Below are 26,455 nucleotides of genomic sequence, written 5' to 3' on the forward strand. Positions count from 1 at the left end.
CTTACATGTATAAGCAGTTTTAAGAAGAGAATGCTAACGAATACTATTTTGAAAATGCAAAGCGCTCATAACCTAATTTAAATGATCTTGAGGTCAAATAGCTGATCAGTTACTAACACTGTTGGAATTCAAAACTCAGTTTGTTTAACCTCAGGGTTTGTGCCCTCTCTGTTCTGGGAGAGGCTGAATTGGGAGGCAGCCGGGCTGTGTTAGCACTCAGCCTGCTGAAAGGCACATTTCCCTTCCCAAAGGCACTGCAGTATCATATCTCTGGAGTCTCCTCTTGGAGAAATTCAGCATCCAAGCCCTTTGATTACTCAAGGCTCTCAGGGCCACAGAATCAGCGGTTTTGTCAGGGAATATTTTTCTAGCAAGGTTGTCATGAGGGCCACATGCCTGTTTAAACCATTTGCCTGCCTCCTGCTGCTGAATTTGATGTGATGTTTCAGCTGAGGTTTCTCGGGGGCAAGCTAAAAAACACTGCAATGCAATCTTGAATGCTACCATGGCATGTAATTTCCTGCATTCAGAATAGTCGAATGTCAGGGAAATAACTAATGATTCCCTTCTTGATTCCTTTAATGTAGCAAGAGTAGGAACATAGATACTAGGTTATCAAGCATGCCTGGTCAAGAGTCAAAGTTTTGACTGGAAAATTATGAATTACTACACCTGGAAGAGGAAAAAAAGAATAATTACACTTTTCAGGGACCTCTGAAGTCTCACACAAATGTTAAGCTTGTCCCATGCATTTCAAGGTCCACTTTCTGCAACATGACAACCAACCCACAGTACAGTGCTAAAATGAAGCATAGAAACACCTTTGGTATCTATTCATTACAGCTGTATACCTTGTAAAACTTACGATTACTGAAACATAGAGGTTGCCATTTGCAACAACATGGAAGAAACCTGAGGTTATTCTGATCGGTGAAATGAGCCAAGCACACGTGATCCCACTCAGAGTCTCAAATTAGAATGATGTCCTACAACGTAAAAGTATGATGGTGGTTTCCAGAGTCTGCGGAAGAAAGGAGGGGTGGCGAAAGGTTGACAAACTAAGCAATAGGTAGTTGGGAGTAAGGAGTTTTGGGGTTCTAACGTACAATGGGATAATGCACAGTGGGGTTCTAATGGATGTAGCACATACCTAGGAGAGAATTTTGAGTGAGCTCACCATGAAGAAATGTTGAATGTTTGGAAGGTACATTTACCCTGATAGGACGTTACACAATGTGTGTGTGAGTGTGTGTATGTGTATGTTGTGTGTATGTGTATGGGACCTCATAAATATACAATTTTCACATGTCAGTATTTTTAAATTATGCTTTGCTTCTAAAAGTTGTCAACCTTTTGCCTAGTAAGAGTACTGCCCTGCCCAATGAGAAGCATTCGGAACTTTTTTTGACTTTTGCTTCTAAAACTTGTGAAGTGGCCGTTGGTTATGTTGTCCTTAGGCTTTTCTCCCCATTCTTTTCAAATGACATGCTCCTTCTGCTCACACTGGGCCCTGTGGAGAGGAAGCACAGTGATCAAATGAGATAAAGTTAAGGGGCCCGGGAGTGTGGCCTAGAGGCTAACGTCCTTACCTTGAATGCACCAGGATCCCATATGGGTTCCAGTTCTAGTCCGGGCAGCCCCACTTTCCATCCAGCTCCCTGCTTGTGGCCTGGGAAAGCAGTTGAGGACAGCCCAATGCTTTGGGATCCTGCACCTGTGTGGGAGACCTGGAAGAAGTTCCTGGCTCCTGGTTCCCCCCACTTAGGGTGTGAATCATTGGACAGAAGAAGATCTTCCTCTCTGTCTCTCCTTCTCTCTGTATATCTGTTTTTGTAGTAAACATAAATAAATCTTTATTTTAAAACAGAGAGAGATAAATGTAAGAAACCAAAGTGCTCAGGATCTTCTGTGAACAGAGAGGCCACAACCTCTGAGTTGGAACAGGTGGTTTATTTTTATAGCACTTATTCTGCAGCTATTTGAAAGGGAAGGCAACAGAAAGAGAGTCTTCATCCTTTGGTTTCCTCCTCAGGTACTCGTAGCATGATCGGACCAGGTCAAGCCCTTGGATCCTGGGTGTCACATGTGAATTGGAAGTGACCCAAGGGCTTGAGTTGTCACCTGTGCCTCCCCATGCCAGTGGGAAGCTAGGTCCAAAAAGGACACACAGGACCTGAGCCTGGCACTCTCCCGTGGAGAGGGGGCATCCCAAGTAGCCTGCCCTAATCAGGCAAGTTACTAAAGAATTAGTCGGTCCTAAGGTAAGTCTAAAAATGTTTTATTCACCCATCCTTTGTTCAGTCCATATTTACCGTGCCTACTAATGTAACACATTGGTAAGATCTAGTTTGATAAATGTTACAAAAGCAGTGATGGGGCCATCTAGCCTGGGTAGAAGTGAGAGAGACCCATCTAGAAAATATGTGAGCTGCAACATGCAGGTTAGATAAAGGTTAGGAGTATACAAGCTGGAGCATGGATACAACTGGCTAATCCTTCACCTCTAAGCACCAGCTATGGGTGCCAGTTCATGTACCAGTCACTCCACTTCCCATCCAGCTCCCTGCTTGGTCTGGAAAAGCAATGAAAGATGGCCCAAGTCCTTGGGACTCTGCACCCATCAGGAGACCCGGAAGAAGCTCCTGGCTCCAGATTGGCTTAATTCTGGCCATTGCAGCCATTTGGGGAGTGAACCAGTAGATGAAAAACCTTTCTCTGTCTCTCTTTCTCACTGTAAATCTGCCTTTCCAGTAAAAAGAAATAGATCTTAAAAAAAGAGCAAGAGAAGAATCTCTGGCTGCCTTCTATAACTCTTGGAATTAGGTCAGGCCCATCTAGAGAGCCACATGTTTGAGTCAACTGTGCTGTGAAATATAACCTGATCTAACCAGAGAAGGTCTCCCCAACAAGCCATTGAACTTATCTGGACAATAAGATGCTGGACTCTATGCTTGGTATATGCTTGCAATGAAAGAATCTCAACTGAACTTGAACTGTGGTAATGCACCATGGAGGAATCCACATGGGGGAGGGTTTGGGGAGGGGGGAGGGGAATCCCAGTACCTATAAAACTGTGTCACATAATGCAATGTAATAACTAACTAACTAACTAACTAAATAAATAAATAAATAAATAAAATGTTAGTCATTGTCAAAAAAAAAAAAAAAAAGAAATATAACCTGATCAGCGAGTGAAATTGATCATATTCACAGGCCCAGGGACTGTGTAAAGCACAGCAGCACTGGAGGGTGTCTCAGGGCCATTGCAGCGGTTTTGTGATTACAACCACCTAGGGAAAGGAAAAGGTGAAACTGAGGCTCTAAACTTTGAGAAAACTTGAAGCCACCTGATTTAAGTTTGATGACCTCATACTCTCTTGAAAAGGCCGATTTTGAAAAGGCTATGTCGTTTATTTAAAACACTTTAAATGCAGTGAAGGCAAGGGATGTGAAATAATGAAATGGGAAGCAAGGGTGAAATACATGAGCATATTAGGGATGTTATCAAACCACAACTTGCTCTTTACTTTTATCTGAAAGGCAAATTTACAGAGATCCTCCATCCTCTGGCTCCTCAAATGGCCACAATAACCATAGCGGGTCTGGTCAGCAGCCCAGAGCTTCTTCTGCCTCTCCCACATGGGTATAGGGGTCCAGGGACTTGAGCCATCTTTCTCTGCTGTCCCAGGCACATTAGCAGGGAGTTGGATTGGAGGAGCAACAGGTAGGACTCCAGCCAGTGCCCACAGGAGATGCCAGCACCACAGGTGGAGGTTTAACACTAATGCCACAGTGTCAGCCCCTTGATGTACATCTTTAATGCTAAGTCTACCAAAGTTAATGCTTTAAACAAACTCAATAATTCTATTAATACCTTGTGTAAAGGTAACAGTCAAAGTTTTCATTGAAACCTTCACAACTGTCCTTTTGCCCACTTCTATGGGTTTCTGGTAGCTCCATGACGCTATTTGCAAACAAACAAACAACAAAAAAAACCAAAGCTATCCTATCTTCTGACCTTGCAAAATCTGCCTACCTGCAAGAATGACAAACACATAAAAGAATATTGATTGCGGTGTTGTCATTAAATAACTAAATCTAGAAAGAATGTTAAAAGGTCCATTATCAAGAATTTGATTAAAGAAGTTGCTTTAGTCGTGTAGTCCAAAGTGATGCATGGATTAAGAAGCATAAAACAGGGATCCCCATTTGTGGATTCCCCCCAACTGAACTGCGGGACTCAGAACCACAACCATGGAGAGAATTACAGGTTCCATGGTCTGACCGCGGAGTAATTGTGTCAAAGCTGAGCCTCCTCAGAGGCTCAGACGAAGCAGTGGACAGCACATCCAGGCGCACAGGAAGGATATGGCAGTACACTGGATGCTGCAGAGGACACTTGGTACCATGACAGAGGACAGAACAAACTGATCAGCTACCCCAGCCAAATGTTAGCAGTGAATACCTGGGCAAACCAAGACACTAAGGTGGACTACGTCAGCCAAAGGATTCTGGGCAGATCTTATCGAACTTGGAATGGGGAGATTGGCAGCAATTCAGAACTGCTGAGCCTTCAAAACCACTTGAGCAGTGTCCTCGGCGCATGCCCCACATCGGAGACTCTGGGATGTTTGGGAGTCGGGGTGTGGCTTCTTCCTTTGTCCCTCCCCTTCCCCCAAATACAGGAAGGGGAAAAGGAACTGTGGAAACAATGGTCTTACCCACTTTCCTGTAGCCCTTGACCCTTTGCAGACTAATCAACCATGTTAAGATTATCAAAATAATAATAATAATAATAATAAGCATAAATGGCCTAAATAACTGCCAAGAGAAATGTCCCTGACATTTTTTAATAAGAAAGACCAATTGCCGGGCAATTTAAAAAAATTGATGGCAGTTTAGCCCTGGGGGAGGCCAGTGGACCTGCTGCTGCCACAGGCCCGAAAGGCTCTGGTGGGAAACTCTCAAATCGCTTTGCTTGCCAAGAACAGGACCGCGCTGGCCCAGAAGGCAAGCGAAAAAACAACGTAACGACCTGTCAGAAGGCAGGGACCAAGAGGATGCCAACCTGCCCAGCAAGGCATACCACCTGCTCTGAGCGCCTGCAGGAACGTAGGTAGGGGAGCCGCAGGTCCTCCCTAAGTGTCCTCCCGAAGCCTGGATTTCCTTGAGCAAAGACGATCATCCCTGTGTGTGGAATCAACCGTTTACAGTCCTTTCATGCGGCAGCTTCCAGAAAACTTCACTTCCTGCCTGGTATTTGTCTTGGCCTTCTGGTGCGGTCACTGCTGTGGAAAAGCATCGCTCGTTTCATTTCATCTGAACACAAGTGACGTCCACACATTCACCCAAGGGACTTGCAAAGCACCTGGCGTTAGTCTGATCCAGGTGGAAGTGACTGTGGTGTGTGTTGCTGTGAAACTTGCTCCACTGAGAAGAGTTCTGAGTCTCTGCTTTCCCCCTCCCTTACTCTCCTTTAGCGGTGTCCTAGAAGTAACCGACTTTTCCAAGCCTTCCTTTCCAGTAGGAACTCAGAAGCATGAGATTAAACGGAAAAGTACTTGGCAATGCTGGACTGCCATGTAGATGGAGGCAAGGGGGTATTTCACAAATCCCGTGACCTCCTGCATCTCATTACGGAGGTCACGGGTGGGCGATAACGGGGACTTTCCTTCTCCACTCTTTGCTGCTGTTGAAGCAGACAGTTTCCCTCTGAATAAAAATTCGCTTACACGCCTCGCCTTTGTAGCTCTGATGTTCACTGTACTGTGTAGTAGAAGTTGCACGTGGCTGCCAGAATAAAAACATTGCGTCAGCAAATTAAAGTGCAGGCCATGTCTTAAAGAGACTAAAAAGGAGAAATAAAGCGCACGTGTCTAAGCTGAAAACTTTGGTACTTTTCCACGCGGATTCTCGCACATGGGAGGGGCTGTCCAGTTTGTGTAGTGGTTGGGACAGTTGGATCACTGCGTGTTATTAAAGAACCTGATGTCACAACAGAGCAACAAAAAGTACAATTACATTTTATAAGCCATTCACGATGGCGTTGGAACCACTCCATACCTGTATTTTAAGGGACAGGTAAATTTGCACTCTCTGAAGCTTGCCGATACCTTCCTCTTCAGTCAAATGTGGCAGTGATATTCATATTTCTGCATTGTGACACACTTGTCTAGGGATGCTTAGAAATGCATTGAATTGGACTAAAAGGTCAAATTCAAGGCCATCTGTTGCTCAGATTAAATATTTGGCCTAGTGTTATATGGAAAAAAGTAGACATTTTAAAACTAAAAAAAAAATCTGAGAAAAGTGGGTGTTATCTTTAGCTTACAAGCCAGGACCCTGTATTATCAGTCTTGTAATATTTGTACAGTGCTTGCCTTCAACAGAACTTGTCATTTTATTAGAATGGAATTATTTTCATCTATAATTATGTAGAGACTAAAGAGCTACACATGGGTGTGGCTGGAATATCTCAGTTGGGAGAGCGTTAGACTGAAGATCTAAAGGTCCCTGGTTCAGTCCCCGGTTCCCGCAACAGCTTTTGAACACTCCCCCTCTGGGAGGGAGGAATCTTGATCCTGGGAAGGATTTGCTTGCATTTAAGTAGTCACTATTCTAGTCTAGTTGTGTCATGAGTCCTCCAGAACCAAAGCTCATCTCATTTCTTCTGTTTCAATCCGAAACGGGTCTGCGAGGATTAGAGAACAGCACTTTCTGGCTTGTGGTGGTGGCTGTCGGGTCTGAGCTGCCCCCAACCCTGGGGCCGATGAGGACTTGTCATCTGAGGTGGGGATAAGGCCTCCATCGGCCTTATCCGGTTGAGTCAGTGCAAACACAGTGGCCAAGACAACTCTTGGTTTTGGGATCTGAGCCCATTTGTGGCTTAAGTCCATTCTAGGGGCTTCCAGTGAAATTACAGGGCTCCCCATTACATTTGAATTTCAGAGAGGAAAAAAAATTGTTTTTTAAGTTGAGTAGGCCACAAATTGCATTGTATGGAGCAAAGCACATATTATTTCTTCTGTGAAACTCCGGGTGTAACCTGTATTTTTGCTTGGTAAATCACAAGTCACTGATTTCAATCTATGTTGAGATTTTTAAATTTGAAAGGCAATGAGAGGAGGAGAGAGGAGAGAAATCATCCATCTTAAAAAAAATCTCCCCTCTGCTGGCTCATTGCCAGCCAGGCTGCACGCGGAAGCCAGGAATTCCATGCCGGTTACCCCCAGGGTGCGGCAGGTGCTGGTGGGGGATGGAACGGGGGAGCCTCAGACTGGATCAGGACACACAGACACAAAGGGACACGCCTTGTTAAGACATGATCTAGCTACTAGGTAGGGTCTGGAGACAAGCTATAAAGCAAATAAACATCATGGTACACATCAGAAATGCTTGGCATTTGGACATTGGACTTGGGAATACACAGGAAAAGGGAAAAATACCTACATTGGCCTTCAGGAGCAGTAGAGCTAAAGAAGGTAGTAAAAGAAAAAAAAAGTATTGCAACAAGGCATTTAGATAAACCAGTGTAGAGAAACCAAAGGAAAAATGGTATAGGGTCCAGTGCAGTAGCCTAGTGGCTGAAGTCCTAATCTTGAGTGCACTGGGATCCCATATGGGTGACGGTTCTAATCCCAGCAGTCCCACTTCCCATCCAGCTCCCTCCTTGTGGCCTGGGAAAGCAGCAGAGGACGGCCCAAAGCCTTGGGACCCTGCACCCGCGTGGGAGACCAGGAAGTGGCTGCTGACTTTGGATCAGCTCAGTTCTAGCTGTTGGGCTCATTTTGGAGAGTGAACCAGTGGATGGAAAATCTTCCTCTCTGTCTCTGCTTCTCTCTGTGAATCTGCCTTTCCAAGAAAAATAAATAATTCTTAAAAGCAACAAAACAAAACAAAACATTCAGTAAGGGATGGATCTAATTGTGATCCAAATGAAGGAAATCAAAGCGGTGATCTACAAGATACATGGGGCTTCCTGTGATGGCTCATTTTTACCTGTGTGTCTGGGAACCTGCGTTCCCCAGCTGTTGGGTCAAATACTGGCCCTGAAGTTACTGTGAAGGTATCTGTCAAGTAGGATTGACAGGCCATCTGCTGCATGCTAGGTGAGAGAGGATATCTACAAATCACTAGGCTGGAAGGGAACAGGAAGCCCCGTGGAGCGTAAAGAATTGACATTTGTATTTCTAACCTAAGATCTTGAAGTACATCGTCATGCAATGCAATCTTGGAAACATGAAGGCCAGACTGAATTGATTTGTCTATTCAGGCGACCCGTAGGGCAGAGTACTGTTTCTGGTGGGCTGAGACAAGCTCTGCATGGCTCCTGCAGGGCATTCCAGACATTCCAGGACGATTTACTACGGGCTCACTCCGCCTCAGGCCAGCATCCTGCTCTGTTCAACCCGACAGAGCCGCCCTTAGGCTAGCCTGGATTGTCTGAAGCATGTAATACCAAGACTTGTTACTTTACAATGTTCCCTTTTGTTTTTGAACTTCGGTTTGTACTGGCAGATTGTTAGCTCTGTTCGGTGCAAGCTCTTTTCGGTTTGTCATCACAAACCATAACACCAGACAGCGAGCCTTGCAGGTTGTATTGCAGCAGGGATCGTGGCCGCTGAGGTGGGAGTGGAGGCAGAGAGAGGGAGAACCGGACAGAGAGCCTGCCGCTGTGGCACGAGCGGGCTCCAACGGAAGAGGGAGAGCAGGAGGAAGGAGGGCGGATTTACACGGAATGCACCTTTTTGTGGTAGGGGCTGGTGTCACCGGGTCTGAAGGATTAGTGCATATGGCCGTGGGCCACGGGGGATTGGTGCATAGGACTGTCAGGGGCGCAGCGGATTGGTGGGCAGGACTACGGGGAGGGGCAGCAAGGGGTCGGTGGATAGGGCCAGTCAGCTCTGGTGCCATGAGGTTACAGCGGATTGGCAAAGAACTTGAAGGGCATGCCAGTCTCAAGGAAGCTGAGATTTAGAGGGAACAGATTTTTAAAATGGTACCAAGTCCACCATTGCGGGAGTCTTCAGGCTCGAGTCACTCTCCACGTTCCTCCCTTTTGTTATATATAAAGGAGAAGGTGCGTCGTTCTCTTCCATTGCTCCTTCGAGCTGAGTTTGGGCGCAGTGTCTTCTAGGCATTGGTCTCACGGCAGTGGAGGGAGCAGCTTGAAGAGGCTGGTATCCCTGCAGAAGAAGCTGAGTAAGAGTTCGATTAGAACAAATGTTTTGCATCTGAGTGTGGATGATACAGGAATGGAGGGAGAGGTTACTTATCAGAAATCCTTTTGGAAAAAGTAGCTCGAGTTCTTCCCGAGGCTCGCAGGAGTGCGTAGTCTGCACACGTTGGCTTTGATGAGGAGCTTCTTGGGGCTGCCTCTGTGGTGGTGGAAAGATCATCAGGGCAGATGCTGACCTTTGGGGCAGATGCTGACCTTGCGTGCAGACTCCGTACTGCAGCCATTCTTGGATGGAGCGTCTGCTCGGCTTTGGCAGGCTACTGCGGTCACTTCTGCTCAGCCCCAAAATCCCGGCCTTCGGTTTCATGGTGTCGGAGGGGAGGGTTAGGCTAGAACATGCATGAGAAGAGGCTTGTACTGGACGCGGAAGAGCTGGTTAAAAGGCTGACTAGGGCCCGGCAGTGGCCTAGCAGCTAACATCCTCGCTTTGCATGCACTGGGATCCCATGTGGGGACAGGTTTCTGTCCTGATGGCCCCACTTCCCATCCAGCTCCCTCCCTGCTTGTGGCCTGTGAAAGCCGTCGAGGATGGCCTAAAGCCTTGGGATCCTGTGTGGGAGACCTGAAAGAGGCTCCTGGCTCCTGGCTTCGGATCAGCACGGCTCTGGCTGTTGGGGCCAGAGAGAAGATCTTCCTCTCTATCTCTCCTCCTCGCTCTGTATCTGACTTTCCAATAAAAAAAAATTTAAAAAAGGGAAAAAAAACCTCCAAAAAAACCCAAAAAAAGACTGTCTAATGAGCCCTTGAGAAACAGACAGGTTGTAGAAGGAAACCAACAATATGTCTGGTTGTGGGAAAGAGAAATGCTCTGATCATCCAAGCAAGGAGCCGAGGAGTGGACAGAGTCTGACCTGCTTCTACTCCTGCCCATCCAGACACAACTGTATCAAAAATGGAACTCACACGTATTTTCCTTGTAGCTACACTGCTACGGGTGAACAAGCGGTCCTGAAATGGCGGTATGATGCAAACCAGCAGGTTAAAATAAAAGTTGCACCATTGAAACAGATTAAAAATAGTTGAAAAAGTAGCTAATCTTACCCAGGGCAGAGGTTGTCGCCTTCATATAGATTCTGGTAAGCTTCCAGAAAATTTGTCCTTGCTTAGGTCATAAATTCTTTGTGTGATTGCAACAAAGGATCCGTAGCTGTTTCTAACAGTCTCTATTGGGAAATTTGAGATTTCCAGAAATATCAGTTGTTCTGCCAGTTTAAGGGTGACCTTGTAGAGCTGAACTTTGCCTCTGCTTCCATGGAAGAGTCCTCACAGAGTACTCCATCCCTGATCTTAACCACAGAGCTAAGAAGGAACGGTGGCATGTTTTAAAATGTCACCTACACGCAGGTGGGGCACACTTGAGATGGTCGCTATTGCTCTGAGCCGAGGCCGACGCCTTAGGTGTCGACATTCCATAAAGCTGGAATCCACGATGCTAGGAAAGCAAAGGATGGATCTGAGACACGGCCTGATTTTCAGCCTGAGGATGAGACAAGGAAATACTGCGAGCAGCTCTTGGAATCCTCACTAGATGCTCCAAGGCAAAAGCTGGGAGTCCCCCACGGAACTCTTTCCAGAACATTCTTACTCCGGGGTGCCAGGCTTTTTTTTTTCCTGTCTGCTTTTAAGTCCATGTTCTGACATCCGAGTCTTCGCACGCACCTCTGTTGAAGCACTGATTGAGTGGCTCTCCGCTGTCCGTGCATATGCTCTGGATCAACTGTCACTACGTCACAGGGCTGAGGGGCGGGATGGCGAAGAGCTGGCATGATGCTGGCCGCAGTGGGGATGGCAAAGAGCGGGGGTGTGGGGTGTGGGGGTGGGGGCCCAGGGAGGCCCCCAGAGCAGGTGGCAGGCAGGTGCACGGCACTCCCCAAAGTCGTGTGTTATGCCGCCGTCAAACACATCGCTCTAGCGAAAAAGTTTTGAGCAGCAAGTAACGAAGCTGCAAATACACGAAACCCTCTCTCCCTCTCCCTGTGTGTCTAAAAGCAGGACAGACATACAGAGCTGTCCCTTCTCCTTTCTGCATCAGGAAGAACAGAGGCTGATGACCCACTGCGACTTTAGGCCCTTATCAGCTGGGAGACAGCGCGGGGAATCGATATCACAAACTTTACCAGCCTTTATCTACGACTGATTTCTCACATATTTACTTTCCCATAGTCGGCTACCCCTGGAGACTCAGGGTCCTCTTCCCCTGTCTTGTCCCTTGTCCAAAAAGGTACTGTCTTTGTGGAAGACGCCCTGTAAACCAGAATTTTGGTCCACCTTTGAGATGTCCCCATTCCTGTGTATCTATACAATGCACATGTTAATTCAGGAAAATGAACTTTTGCTCAGTCATCTCCCTGAATTAACAACAACAACAACAAAAAAATCGCAGCTCAACCAAAATAAAAGGTTATTAGGGAATATCTGGGACTTATTTGCTCCACTAAGTTTATAAATGGAATTCAAGGCAGTGCGGCAAGGTTAGGGTTTTTGTTTCTTTGGGGTTCAAACTCCTCTCTTGATATTTTGAAGGGGATACTGATGAGATTCTTAATGAACCATCCACAAAATGAACTACTTGATGGAGAAATCCTAGCGCAGGTTCCCTGGAACCTGCGTCAAAACAGAGGACTGCTTCTTGCTGACAGCCGTCTTTTGGGTAGACACAGGATTAAAAATACAGGGATACGGGGATTTGGACCTAAACGGTGTGGTCATTTGAAATTGGGTCTTTGGTTTTACAGCCACACGACAACTGAGAGCATAAAGGGAGATCATTTTAAAGCTGCTACGTTACGCGTGTATTAAATCTGATCGACTCTTTAACGCCTAGGAAAGAAAGAAAAACGCAAAGTGAACCTGAGCAGCCAGAGGGGAGCTGGGGCGGGACGGGACTGCGCGTGCGCAGAGGCCGGCGTGATGGACAGGTGGGCGTCCGGCCGGGAGGGTCGCTTCTTTGCAGCGGGTCAGCTGGGAGCTTGTTTTCGAGCGAGGTGCTTGGGATGGAGACGCGGAGTTGCCGCGTGATGTCCTTTCGGAAGCAGGGGCCTCTGACCCCGCGGGTTTCGGCTTTAGTCGGCGCCTTCTCACCGCTCGAACCCCACTTGCAGGACTTGGGGTCCACGTGAGCTGAAGACGCTCCACGTTAAAAGCGAACGTCCTTGTTTCATTTGAGAAATCCGTAGATGGCTGCCGGAAGACAACCAGGTTTCCCTCTTTCCTTCCTTCCCACATCGCCTGCGTCTCCGTCCTGCAGGATTTGTACAAATACAGGATTTGAAACGAGCAAGAGACTACAAAAAACTCACCTGTTCTTTAATGTGGAGGGGAAATCGCAACACAGTCTTTACTCTATTAAACAACGCCCCAGCTCCAGGCCCGGATAGCTCAGTCGGTAGAGCATCAGACTTTTAATCTGAGGGTCCAGGGTTCAAGTCCCCGTTCGGGCGGGTTCGTTTTTTTTTTTTTTCCCTCCCTCACGATAAGGGAAGAAAGAGAACCAGTTTTACTAAGAAAAATCTTGGAATGTGTAAGCTGCGACCCTAACCTCTAAAGAATGCTAGTTGCCTGCAAATGTAAGCCAGGTGGGCTTTTGAACGTAGGCTACCTGGAGAGTGATGTACTTTGCTGTTAGGTAGGTGTATTTTGCACTCATCCGGTGGGGTAGCTGTGAGCAATCACTTAGGGGAAACAGACAAGCCCCTGCTCTATCAATCCGTTGCTTCCGGGCTTTCTTGGGCTTCCTTCTGTTAAGTGTGTGGGGACTGGGTCCTGCATGTTTCCCAGGCCACCCCCGCCCCAAACTCTGAAAAAGGAAGAGATTCTGCCAGGAAGGAACTGCAGGCCCCATCTCCCCCACCCCAAACTTCTGCATGTGGACGTTGGGGTCCAGAGAGCAGCTCTGTTGGGATGGGGGTGCAGTATGGTGAGTGCAGTCAGGGGACTGGACTGGGACAAAACAGACTGAAAAAAGCGCCCACCCCACTGCTAGCTAATCAGGGGGAAATCTGGCACCTGCAGGTGTTTATAAAGCAAATTGGTTTGGGAGCCCCGGCGTTCAGGGGTGAGGGGGCCCAGGTGAAGAGGGTCTGCCGTGAGGGGGAAGGGTCCGGTGCAGCCCTCGGCTTAGCTAAGGACTGGACAACAGAAGGCTGAGCTGGGCTTCCTCACGGAGGGGCTGGGCACGTGGGCTCGCTCAGCACAGGAGGGACCCCGCGTGAGTGTGAGCCAGGGTCTTCACCCTGCTGCAGGAATGCCTGACTTGAGCTCCAAACAGACCCCACGGTTGCCTCAAGAGTCCAGCTGTCCCAAAAGGAAGGATGTACCAGTGACAGTTTCCACCTCACACCCTGTAATAATTCAGCAAAAATGCACACATAGTGTATTTACCATGATAAATGCATGCTAGCTATTAGAAGGGAGTGATGACATTATATATATGTATATAAATAATTTATATCTAATTTATATCTTACAATGAAGAAGGAAAATTCTTGAAGAACTACCTACCCAAGTCACCAGGCCACACTCACGTATGTGACTTGTGCTGACCAGTATGTGCTGAAGGGACAGCAACGGCTACCAATTCAAGGGAGAGTGGGCAGGGTGGGCGAGACCGGCTCCTGGAGGCCGGTGAACCCGGGACGCAGGAGACACCCGACAGAGAGAAATGGGTAAGAACCCGTGGCTCGGGGGGGACAACTGGCACAAAGACTGTGCTGTCATTGTTTTCTGGCTGGCCCAAGGTGAATGAGGGTGGAGGTTATGGGAAGCCCTGTCCGCCGCCTGCCCCTGCCTGCCCCCGTGTCCCTCCTGCTCCGCTCCGCCTCGTTCCCAGCCCCCGCATCCTTGCCATCCTTTGGTGACAATGACAGGGAAATCCTGTCTCAGGCGTGATGGTCTGTGGCGCCTCCAGGTGGTTCTGGCCCAAGTTCTGGATACTTGGTTCATTGGTTCATTTGAAAAGTTGTGTCGTCGTCAGGGAAAGCCAGGCGTGGGGGCTTGAGTGTTGCCAAGGCTGTCAAGTGCTGGGGCACCTCCTTGATGCTTAGGGAAGGGGCAGTTCTCATCCTTGTTACGGCCCTGGGGAGGGAGCGAGAGAGAACAAATATTAGGAAGGCAATCAAAGGTTGCCTGAGACAGGCAGAATGCAAACATTTCCTCACACGACACTAACTTTCTTACGGTTCTTGAGACGGAAGGGCTAAAAGTAGACGGTTGAAGAAGTAACTTGAATTACTAGATGAGATGCTGGGAGAAAAAAGTGGGAAATTGCTGGTCTTTTTCACCTTAAAGGGTAATTGAATGTCTCATCTTCGCCGAAATAGCTCAGTTGGGAGAGCGTTAGACTGAAGATCTAAAGGTCCCTGGTTCAATCCCGGGTTTCGGCAAGGGTTTTGTTGGCGCTAAAACCCAGCTTCCTCAGCAGTCGGGCACAGACTTGATCCTGCAAACAAAAGGGATTGTGTGAGTCTGGATGTCAGAAAAGAGCTACTTATGCTAAATTATTCATTTCTAGTTACGTTCTAATAAATAAAGTTTTTAAAATTTGAAAAAAAAAAATAGTATCAGGAAAATCCAGAGTTTGGAAATTATAGGTCTTAGTTTCTCAGTTTTAGGTGGCCAAGACATGGCGGGTGAAGATTTCTCATCTTTGCCCTCAACAGAATCAGTTCTTAGAATTGTGTTCTCGTCCTGGAGTGTTACTAAAAACGTCAGCAGACATTGTTCAGCGTACAACTTGTGCTAAAAAGATTCCTGATGGCAGGTGTGAAATTATCCTGGTTCTGATGGTTGATGTTTCGGATGTAAAAGTAATACAGGGTAACGATAAGGCAAAACTTTGGGTTGAACAGCGAGGAAAGGCCGAGGTGCTGGCTTGTCATTTGTTCGGTTTCGGATGGTCTTTTCTAATATTTTTGAGGTTTTAAAAACGAGTCGCCTGAACAGGGGCTTGAACCCTGGACCCTCAGATTAAAAGTCTGATGCTCTACCGACTGAGCTATCCAGGCCCATACCGAGATTCTTCTGTGCAGACTATCTGCAGTGAAATACACCAAGTAGCCTCACTTTTTTCCCAATTGGATTCAAACCCAGGGTGGCTTTGCCAGTTTTCTCACGCTTAACCTTGAAAAACAAAAACAGAAACAAGAAACGAGGTGGTGTGCATTGGGTGAAATCAAATCTTGCTGTTTCCTCCCGTCACAGGTATTTCATAAAGACCAAAAACCACAACTGCCTGCTCTCCCAAAGCTCCCACGAGGAAGTTCGCAGATGAAGGACTTCGGACAGGACCTGTGGATGGACAGCGGGATTTCTAAGGTCGGCGCTGGTTCGGAGGAGCCTGCGGTGTGCCATTCGGCGAGGTCTGCCGGGATTGCGTCCAGGGGCCTTTGTGGAGCGCGCACAGGGGCCCCGGGTCCTAAGCAGGTGCGCGGGGCAGAGACCCAGGCGTGAATTCCCTTAAGCTTTCCAAGGGATGGCCAGACCTCCGCTGAGCTGTGTGACTGGGAAGACACTCCTGAGCAGAGGAAGAGCAAGTGGGACGTAACACGTCTTACCTTACTCGGCACTCTGCCCACTTCCCAAAGCTCCCATTCAGAGAGCTGGATTTGGCTGGATTGTATCTCGTTCGGGTTCTGTGACCTGGACATCTCATTTGGTACAGCTGTGTCCTAATGCGTGACTTTTAGGATGCATCGCACTCCTCCACCACTTCCTCATCCTGTCCTTGCTTGCGGGACTGAACAAAATCCTGTGAAGCGGAATCAGGTGTGATGCGGAGCCCCGCGCCCACCCATGTCAGCTCGCCAAGGGCCGCACCCACTCCACTGCGCTAGGGAAGCTGCTCTTCGGCAGATAGAACACACACATCAGGAGAACAAACATGAAACAACAGCTGTGTTGTGGCAAGCCAAAAGGACCCAAGGTACCAAACGGTACGGATCCTATGATATTTGGGACGAATTAGCGTGCATGTGTGATTCTCTCCTTTAGTAGGACTGTATGTACACATCTTTAATTACCTGGAGTTGCACAGATGCGGCTTGCATAGCAGGTAAGAGAGGAAACCATGGGCCACAATTGCTGCCTTCAGGGAACGACAGTGAGATGCGACAGGAAGGGCCTCTGTATTCCTGGAGGTGAGCCTGTGTCACTGGGTGTTTGAAAACAAGCGTGTCCTGCTGGAATCCACTCTAGAAGATCATGTTTCCGGATGCCGTGTTTTCTGCAGCTTGCTAGAGAAGGTTTAAAGCTGGGCATCCCTGAATCATTGCTTTGCGGGATAGAGTTGTCAGTGTTGGAGAAAAAAAAAATCGCAAATGTGTTAGGTAGTTTTCTCAAAGTTAAATATGGGTCCGTGAGCATCAGACGGCAACCTCGGTTCAACCAGGAAAACTGAAGCCCGACCCTTGTGAAGGAGTTGTCAGAGCCGTGAGGTGGCTCCCAGGGCAGTGGGGAGCCCAAGCTTGCTCCTTTTCCAAGCACTACAATTCCGCCTCTCACAACAGGGCGGACGCCCTAACCCAGTGGTCACAGACCGGCAAAGGCCTGCTTTCCTCTAACCCCAGCACCAACTGATGTTGTATGGACGGCGTTCGGAAACAGTCCATGAAGCACTCATTCATAAGATACTCCAGGTCCCGCTTGTCTGTTCCTACCCCCATCTTCCCACTTTCTGATCCCCGTTCATTTGGGGGGATTCTCTGGCTGATAGAGCTCAGGGGTTGATGCAGAGACGGGTTCCTGGTTGGTCCTTCCCTGACAGGGTTGGAAGCTGCGGACTTGGGGCTGGCACCTGCTGCGGTGTCTGCCACCATCTGCTTCTCCCAGTGCTGTGAGGAGGAGAGCTCTCCTCACACCTCCAGTGCCTGGAGGATGCCCAGCTGCAAAGCCAGCTCTCAAACACTGTCCTTGAATGAATGGGTGATTGCATGGCAGAGTGACGGTCGTGGTCAGGGAAGGCTTTTGGTAGAGGAGGGACACAGTGGCTCCGTGGAAAATTTCCTTCGGTAGAGAGGCGAAGGGATTTCTGGAGAAGTTCTATGACGTTCTACGGCGCCCCCTGGCTTTGTTCTCTTGTCCTCAGGAAGCATCTCTCCTCACGCATCGGCTAGCTGTGACCTTGATTGCGTCGTGGTTATGTTTACCTTCTACACATTTAAATACCTGCATTCCAGTAACACCAGCGTTTAGAACAGTGCCTGGCACACGGCAGGATGGCAAAAAAGAAATGTTGACCGAGTGTACCTTTCTGCTCCCGCCCAGCGCTTATTCTTTGAGTAATTTTTTCATCCATTTTCTTTCTACTTTCAGGTTTGGCAGCTGTCCCGTGTCTGGCAGAGGAGGTAGGTTTCGAGTTGAAATACAGCTGTCACTTACTTCAGGCTGTGTTGCTTCCAGCTGTTCGAATGCCCACGATTGCATAAAGGATGCGGAAGAATTTGAGGTTCTTGCCAAAAGCGAAACCTATATCTACCAGAAGTGGGGTTCGAACCCACGCGGATATAAATCCATTGGATCTTAAGTCCAACGCCTTAACCACTCGGCCATTCTGGTAGTCAGATGCAAGGTCCCTTATTTTTTGGTAATTCAGATATTACTCGCCAAACTTTTGGAGCAATATGAAATCATTTTTATTCTCCATATACGATAAATAATACAGGGAAAAAGGGTGAATTTTAGTTATCTTGCTGCCTTCTTTGCCTCAGAATTAGAAAGTGGAGAAGCGTGAACACGAGGGAGGAACGGTTAGAACCAAGAGGGACTCAAAAGGCAAATACTAGTACTGTCTTCCAAACCAGGTGTTTACGTTAGATCTTTTTAAATTGTAAAGTCCAAGGTCCTTTTCTTTCCAGATTACGTATTTTATTTTAAGGGGTAATTTTCGATCTTCATCGCATCAAGCTAAAAACGACTCTGGTGGGACTCGAACCCACAACCTTTGAATGCCTCCAAGATGTCTAGAAGTCCAATGCGCTATCCATTGCGCCACAGAGCCAAGCACTGACACTTCCTCCCAGCGGCGAACATCAACGTAGGGGGCGTGGACTCGGGAACTCGCTCCTTCTCTTTAGCAGCCACCGCCGAGCTCCGTCTCCAGGAAGCGCAGCGGATGTGAGCTGGTTCAGGAAGTCTTGCGTCTTCGGAGAGCTTCTTCGCATGCAGTCACTCCGCCTTAGGACTGAATCGTCCATATCACACCATCACACTTGTCAACGTCTTAGCGTGAACTTGTTAAGGGCTGCCTTGCAGGAAGCAGAAACGGGCGGTTCCATAGTGTAGTGGTTATCACGTCTGCTTTACACGCAGAAGGTCCTGGGTTCGAGCCCCAGTGGAACCAGGGATACCTCCTTACTGTTTTTTCTCAGGTCTGATTTCTTCCCAACCTTATAGGAGTTACCGAGTTTTCCTTCCTGAAGCATATACAGTGTTGTGTGCTGTGGCCGGTACGTTCTTTTTTTTTTTTTTTTTTTTTACTAATTATTACCTGCTTTTTGAATAAAGTGTTTCATCACTTGTAAAAAAAAGAAAAAAAAAATCTTTGTGCATGACATTAGAACAGCCCCATTGTGCTGGAATATATCTTTCAATTGCCTTTAGTTAGTCAGTTTTGGAGCACCTTTTTATCACGTGGTTCCATAGTGTAGCGGTTATCACGTCTGCTTTACACGCAGAAGGTCCTGGGTTCGAGCCCCAGTGGAACCATGTGTATCTTTTCTTATTTCAGCAAGCCGTATCTGTAGCTCCCGGGGCGGGCGTGGAGCTTCACCGCCCGCGTCGCTCTCCTCAGATCGCCGGGCGCCGACCGGGCCTCCTCAGCCGGAGGGCGGTGTCTTCCGCCCGCGCCCACCCCGCGCCTGCGCAGTGCGTGCCGTCGGTGCGCGCCCTCCCGAGGTCGCCGCCCGCCTCTTGCCTCAGGCTCAGTGTGGACGTCTACACTGCGGGGAGGAAGACCCCTGAGGCGCGCTTTTCTGAGCAGCACCGAGCCCACTGCCCTCATAGCTTTGTGAAAGCCTAGTTTGACGAGTCACGAGGTAAAGAATGAAAAAAAAAAAAAAAAAAACCCTCACGCTTTAGTGATATCTTCCAATTGTTTGAAGTTTCTCTGGAGACTTTCCAGCCACGGTTTGTAACTTCAGCAGTCTGAAAACTCCATTCATGAGTCCTTTACAAGCCGTCTCATGTTTTAATGCAAAAGGTACACCCCCCCCGTCCCCCCGCAGCAATACCCTGAAAACCTTTTTTTTTTTGTTTGGTTCACAAATCTTCGCTCATCAGTTCTCTGCCAGCTTTGGGGTGGACCTCAGTTCTTTAGCTGATGAACAGTTAAAATGAATCCAATTTTACTGACAACTCTGTAGTGGGTTTCCTTCCTGGGGTTTGGAGGATTCAAAAAAGCACAGTTAGGACAAGGTCTTGCAGAGGCATTGCTTCCGTGGTCGGCACCACCTTGCTGTCCTCCGCTCTGGATGCGGCGACCCGTGTTAGCTGGCCACTTTACAGATGCCCTCGCCCAGCGAGAAGACACTGCTTAGGGACACAGCAGGCTTCCTACCCAGGGCAGCGAAATATAGGGTTTCTGTCACCAAGTGTATTGCTGCAACGTTGTTCGCAGTAGCCGAGATGGACCATTAGTGACAGGTGAATGGTTAGAACCGTGTTCAGCGTAAATACCGTGAATCTGTCATTGGGGGCAGTAGGCGTGTATGAACTGGAGGATAGAAGTGAGAAGCGCCTGGTCTAGAAAGATCCTGTTCTTGCTCATACGTGGAATTCATAGAAGTAGGCGTAGGATCCCGGCGGCCTCGGGCGAGGGCGTGTGGGTTGGCAGGGCTGTGGTAAGGGAAGCTGGGGAAGGGCACCCACAGGCAGCTCCGAGGGAGGAGTCAGTCACACCGCTCCTTACGCCCGCTATGGTTTACAGCAATTGTTAGCAGTTCACCTTTTCATTTTATTTGAATATCGGGTTATTATTATTTTAGAAAAATACTGCAGGAGTTCACGTTTCCCAGAACAGATGGCTGAAGGGTAAGGAAATGGGAATATTGATTGTCCCGGGTCGAGTCCTTACGTATCGACTCATTTTACTGAATATCACCACTGAACTCTATAAATATGTCCGAATACTGCACGTTCATTTGAAAATGAATTCCTGGGTATACATACTAGATGCGAAGTTTTTATAAACATTGCTACTTTTAATTCCAAAGAGCTTATGCCCAATTCCACTCTTGCCGATATGAGAGTCTCACATCAAAAGGACGAATGGGCTTTGGAGTCCCTGCTTGAAAAGTAAAAATGTTTTAGCTTTGGCCTTGCCTTATGAAGTTGAATACTTAAAATAAGCTCGGTTCCTCCTTTCCTCCCTCCAACTCTGTACACTCTGCTTGTCTGTTTCCCGTTATATTGCCAGTGGTTTCTTATGGCTCTTTTGTGCTTTTTGTAGACTTAGATTTAGGACATATTTTGCAAATTTATTTCCCAGCCTTGCCATTTTTCTTTTTTTTTTTTAAATACTAATTTTATTTTGATGATGTTTACATAGTTGGTTAAAGTGGGAAGGGTCGAGGGTTAGGGAAAAGTGGGTGAGACCATTGTTTTCAAATTTGCTTTTTCTTCTTCCTGTATCTGGGGGAAGAGGGGAGGTAAGAGGAGAAGTTGCACCCTGCCTCCCAAACACCCCAGCACCTGGGGATGGGGAACAGTTACCCGATGTCATCCCAGGCTCTCTAAAGTGGAGCATGCTCCAAGGGTTCTGCTCAAGTGGTTTCAGTAGTTCTGAAAATGCTGTTGATCTCGCCAATCCGAGGATGAGGAAATTCTTCAAGGCCTAGAACTGGGCTGACATAGTTTACCTTGGAGTCTCCAATTGCCCAGATATTTGCTGTCAATGCCTTACTGGGGTAGTTGACAATTTGTTCTGCCCTCCGTCTTCTGCCATGGTACCAGATGTCCTGTGCAGGCCCCAAATGGCCTGCCATCTCCTCCATGTGCATCTGGGTATGCCGTCCACCGCTCTGTATTAGCCACTGAGGAGGCCCAGTTCTGATCCATGTGCTCCTCGGTCAGCAAGTACAGTGGCCTTGTTGGTGGAAGTCCCTCAGAAGTCAGCCTCACCTGCAACACACTCCCTCATTGGCCCTCCCTTGCACACGTCCCATTGCCCCTTTCCCTGGTCAGTCCACAGTCCCTGTGCCTGGTTGACATGAGGTGCTTGGTGCCAAATGGTGCTTCCACAGGCCAGCCCGAGCCAGGCTGGGGGCCTCCAGGGCCAAATCCTCCCACACATCTTTAAAAAACTTAGAATAAAAAAAGGGAGGAGATGACTATGCTGGCACATTGGCATAGTTAACGCAATTTGGCCTTCACCAGGCCCCGGATGCCCGCCAGCCACTGGCTCCTTGTCTCTCAGCTGTGTAACACTTGCCTCTGTCTAAGGCAACCTAGGCCGTTGCCTACAGCAGGGGAGCCATTTTCCTTTTGATTATGTCTTTGATATTTGGTGGTTGGCAGAAAGCAAAATTTTTCTACATAGTTAAATCAGTTATCCTTTTATTGATTTGTTTGGAGAACTGGTCTTTGCAATTTCTTATTTAGAAAAATAGTTTCCCATTTTGAAGTTCTGTTCCAAAACTTATGTAATGTATTCTATGAGGTAGCTAAACGCTAAGATTTACATCTTTGTTTTCTATGAAATGGCTAGAAAATGTGCTTGCTGCGAGCTAAAGAAGGTAGATTTCTGGAAAGGGATTTAGTAAAGCACTCTGGAGGTCTGTGAGTGAGTGTGTGTGTGAGTGTGTGTGAGTAGTGTGTATGAGTGTGTGTGTGAATCAACCAGTTTGATGAAATCGCACAGAGTGTAGACCCGAAGCTGGTCCTGCCTCTCACAAGCTGTATAATGTCCTTTCCTTAGCTCTCTGCTAGCCCAGGCCTTCCTGCTTGCACTCCTTGGGATCACCAAGCCCTCTTCCTTTGGTTTTTCTGTGTTTCGCAGGAGAGGTTAGCTGTTTTCTCACAGTTTTAGGCAGTGTGGTATAAGCTGTAGGGAGTTAACATGGAGACTTAAGCTTCTGGTTGCCTTTTGGTTGTGTGAGCTCAAATGTGACTTCGGGAGTAACTATTTAACTGCTTCATGGGCATTAGTTCACATGATTTTTAAAAGGATTTATTTATTTTTGTTGGAAAGCATATTTAATGAGAAGAGGAGACATAGAGAAAGATCTTCTGTTCGCTGGTTCACCGTCAAGTGGCCGCAATGGCTGGAGCTGAACCAATCCAAAGCCAGGTACCAGGAGCCTCTCTGGGTCTCCTACACAGATGCAGGGTCCCAAGGCTTTGGGCTGTCTCGACTGCTTTCCCAGGCCATAAGCAGAGAGCTGGATGCAAAGTGGAGCATCCAGGAACATGACCCGATGCCCACAGGACTTCAGCCACTAGGCTACCATGCTGGGTCCTCACATGATTCTTAAGATGATTTAATCAGTCGCTGAGGGAACTTCAGTGGTATGTGTTGTCCCATGCATGACCTGCTCTTTTACCCCATATATAGGTTCCTTCTGTACTTCTTTCTTGGTGAATGGTTATCACCATTCTCTGACAGACATCAAGCAATTGCTTGTTTTGTCTCACTCTGTACCTCACCATGCAGTCATCAAGGGCTGCAAATTCTTCTACCTGCAAGCAGGTGTCCTTTGTGCTGTGCTTTGTTCAGGCCTGTTCCATTTTTTTCCCCGTGTGCTACCCTGTCTCTTATCCTGACCCTCTCTTACCTGAGCTTCAAGAAGTTGCTAGATAGACTTCTCTGAAAACTAAATGTCGTGGCCCCCAGGCTCTTGCTCTGGAAAGTTTTCTGAAATTCCCTCTCCCTCTAAGCCTGCCTCTTGCCCCATTTTTCCCCTTCTCTGGTGCCCCAGGCCTTGGCTCCACTTCTAGTATTCTGCTCTTCTTGCTGTTATCTTTAAAGACCAAACTGTTCCCCATTTGTGGTAGTTTCGTTACCACTTCCTTTTTGACTTCTACCCCAGTGTCATCCCTACTAGTCTCATCCAATTTTGAAGCCTTCAACCTAAGAGGTAGGGAACTTTGCTATTTGTCTTTATATCTTACCCTTTCTCACTCTTAGTTACTATGCAGAAAATCATTTTGACATTTGTTAAAATAGTGCAGAAGATTTTATTCAGAATTATTGCCCTTGGTGTCAAGATTGTGGCAATGGGGAGATGGACTGGGTAAAATTCCAGGTGTTGTGAAGACAGCTGGGGATTTGTGTCCAGGGAGACGAGTTGGTGGGGGAAGATGGTGTAGGACTGTCAGTGGATGGAAAATTACTAAGAGGAGACAGCAAGGGTAAGGAGTGATCTGGCTGTCCTGATCCAGCAGGATTCTGGGTCAAAGGAATCAGCTGCTGGGAGTGTGTGGGGGGAATTACTGACAAACTGGATTTGTGGATCCCTGCTAAGGTGGATTGTTGGTAGACAGGGCAGGAAGGAGGCTAAGGTCTGGAACTAGAGGGCCAGATAGCTCAGTGGTGCCTGGCTTCCCTCATCTCATCCCTCACCAGGGAGAGATGGGGAGGGTGTCACTTATTGTCAAACTACATCAGCTCCTGGGGGTGGAGGGTTGTCTCATGATATGTTAGAGACCCTAAGGTGCAAAAGAGTATTACAAGGGTGTTACTTGAGTGGTTTTGATAGTTCTGAGATGTCATTAACTTTGTTTCTCTGGGGTTAAGAAAATTTGTCCAAGAGTCCCTTGGCTGAGCAGGTCCACCTCAGTGTGCATCCACAGGTCCAGGAACATGTTGCAAAGCTTGGCCAGGAGAGTTGTCCAACCTGTTCTACTTCCCATCCTCTGAGGAGACACTCAGTGTCCTCCACTGGCCCACGTGAGGAGCTGCTACATCCCCTGTGTGCATCTGGGTATGCTGACCACTGCACAGGCATTAGCAACTGAAGAGGTCCAGTCCTGGTACATGCACTCCAAGGTTGGGCCACATATATTGTGATTTTTTCTGTGGCTGGGGTTTGAGGCCAGTGGTTTTCTTGGGGAATCCCCGAAGAAACCTTGCCTGGGGTGATGTCAGACTTGACTCTTGTGTGCCAGCCAGTGGAGGGTCAGGTTTGGTCCATCACGTGTACTAGCCAGTGCACATACAGGTGGATGCAGTTGCCTGATTAGTTCTAGTTCCTGTCCTGTCTCCAATGTGAACTGATGGATGCTGTGGCCTACTACAGCCCAGTCTACCATAGGCCTAGGCTTCACATACTGCAGAAATTGCGGCCAGAGATCTGCTCCGGCTGACTGAGAGCTTGCAAAGGATGCGTGGATCGGCGAGATGATAAGAAGAAGAGATAAGACACGGACCACTATGGCTTGATGCTCATAATGGACTACTCAGAAAAGCTGCCTTCTTTATTTATACACAAATCATCACAAACTTTTGCACAATATCCAATTGTTTCATTTTTACATCATTGTTAAGAAAATGCAAAAAACAATCCTAACATATTATTTACTTTAAAGAAAACATTTTTGGCAAGCCATTACTCATTGAAATCTGCAGTGACCTGGCTGAAGCCAGGAATTCCACGGTTGGCAGCACATGCAGTTACATAGTGAGAAGTAGTTTACTTATACTCAAAATTAATTTTATACTCAAAATCAATTTTTACTAAACACAAACTAATATTGATTAAAATATTAAGAATACAGAATTAAAAGATTATAAATGAAAGGATCTTATACAAGCATATAACATAGGTTCTTTGCTAAATCTTATAATCAAGTCATGCATTAATTACCGTCATCTTCACCTAGTGCTGATTCAATTGTTTTTTGTTCTTTTGTTAAAGGGCAGTGAAAGGGATCAAGGCAGCTCAGCCAATCTACAGAGGGCCTTTACAAAAAACTTCCTTTTATCTATATAAACTGTTTTGTTTCCCTAAATAAAAGTGCCAATATAAAACAAAAGTTTTTATAAACTGATTTCTTTCCCTAAACGTAAGTGCCAATATAAGATAGAGATTTTAAGCCATTTTGAGGGGGTTCACATTTGTTTCCCTTTAGAAGATGCCCCATATACTTTTGCTTTCTGTGGTGAGAAACTAGAATGGGTCATATCATGTGTTGTAACAGTTCGAGGCGCATGGTAAACAAAGTCTTTGTACCTCCATGATTGCCATCAGTTGCAAGATATTATCAAGCCATTTCTTAAGGAAAACATTACTTATACTAGGGCAAATTCCAGGACAAAAGTGGGCACATAACAGGATGTTTGGAGACATTGTGGGCTCAATTGTACTATTGTATACTTTTAGCTGTGTGTCATAGCCTTACGTCGCTAAAGATGTTTTTATCATAACATGATTGATCAATTTGAGGTGTCATACCAGTTACAGGAATCACTTCACATTAGCAGAAAAACAACAACAACACCCTCAGGAGAATTCTATGAAACATCAGAGAGGTAATTGAGTGTCCATACAACAGGGTGAGGCAGCAATGAGGTGACCAGAGACATTCTGCCGGGCCTTGCCTCACTGCTAGAAACTCCTCGTAGCCTTGCTAACCAAGGAGCGGTGTTCATCACACACCCATGCCATCCGACCCAACTGCATGGCTCCCCACAGATTGCCATGTCCTAGTTGGGATGACCCCTACTTGCTTCCCACCAGCCCTGCCCCCAGCCCCAGTTTTTGTGCATGCTAGCTTCTGCCATAGCCTAGCCTTGTCCATCCTGCATCCCATCTGAATCTGGTGCTCTATCATGAGTACTGCAAGTTAGCTCAGCTTGACCTACCCCCAGAACCAGCTCACACACATGCTGATGGGTGCTGCTGCCTTGTCTAGCCTGATTCACAACCAGCTGTGGTTCTCATTCTCACTGGAGGGAGCTGCAACTCAGCAGGGGAGTGCCCAGATTTTCCCTAACAAGCCTACTCCCAGTGCTGGTTCTTGTGCTTGCCAGGTCATAGCTGCATTACTGCCTGACATGACTCGGCACTCGGTACTGGCGCTTGCCTGCAGCCGCTGTGACCTTGCCCAGCCTGTCCCGTACCAATTCTGGCTCTTTTTTTTTTATATAAATAATACATATTTATTAAAAATTCAAATACAGAAATAAAAGCACAATATCCCACCCAGTATACAGACAGCCACATAAATCCCCTTCCTTCTAATCCCATTCCCCAGAGGTTATCACTGTGAACAAGTTAAAGTATATCC

At 47.3% G+C, this 26,455-nt stretch overlaps 7 non-coding genes across 7 annotated transcripts; 4 read left to right on the top strand and 3 right to left on the bottom strand.

Annotated features, from left to right (window-relative positions):
- Positions 1 to 12,605: 12,605 nt before the first annotated feature.
- Positions 12,606 to 12,678, top strand: TRNAK-UUU (transfer RNA lysine (anticodon UUU)). The gene has a single exon. It is a non-coding gene; the product is annotated as a tRNA-Lys (tRNA).
- A 1,868-nt stretch (positions 12,679 to 14,546) lies between these two features.
- TRNAF-GAA (transfer RNA phenylalanine (anticodon GAA)) lies at positions 14,547 to 14,619 on the top strand. Its single transcript has one exon. It is a non-coding gene; the product is annotated as a tRNA-Phe (tRNA).
- Positions 14,620 to 15,167: 548 nt separating this feature from the next.
- Positions 15,168 to 15,240, bottom strand: TRNAK-UUU (transfer RNA lysine (anticodon UUU)). The gene has a single exon. It is a non-coding gene; the product is annotated as a tRNA-Lys (tRNA).
- A 2,465-nt stretch (positions 15,241 to 17,705) lies between these two features.
- On the bottom strand, positions 17,706 to 17,788 carry TRNAL-UAA (transfer RNA leucine (anticodon UAA)). The gene has a single exon. It is a non-coding gene; the product is annotated as a tRNA-Leu (tRNA).
- A 355-nt stretch (positions 17,789 to 18,143) lies between these two features.
- Positions 18,144 to 18,230, bottom strand: TRNAR-UCU (transfer RNA arginine (anticodon UCU)). The gene is given in 2 exon segments: positions 18,144 to 18,179; positions 18,194 to 18,230. It is a non-coding gene; the product is annotated as a tRNA-Arg (tRNA).
- Positions 18,231 to 18,499: 269 nt separating this feature from the next.
- On the top strand, positions 18,500 to 18,572 carry TRNAV-UAC (transfer RNA valine (anticodon UAC)). Its single transcript has one exon. It is a non-coding gene; the product is annotated as a tRNA-Val (tRNA).
- A 292-nt stretch (positions 18,573 to 18,864) lies between these two features.
- On the top strand, positions 18,865 to 18,937 carry TRNAV-UAC (transfer RNA valine (anticodon UAC)). Its single transcript has one exon. It is a non-coding gene; the product is annotated as a tRNA-Val (tRNA).
- The last annotated feature ends 7,518 nt before the right edge of the window (positions 18,938 to 26,455 follow it).

This window comes from Ochotona princeps, chromosome 4, assembly GCF_030435755.1.
Source record: "Ochotona princeps isolate mOchPri1 chromosome 4, mOchPri1.hap1, whole genome shotgun sequence".
NCBI classification, from domain to species: Eukaryota; Metazoa; Chordata; class Mammalia; order Lagomorpha; family Ochotonidae; genus Ochotona; species Ochotona princeps.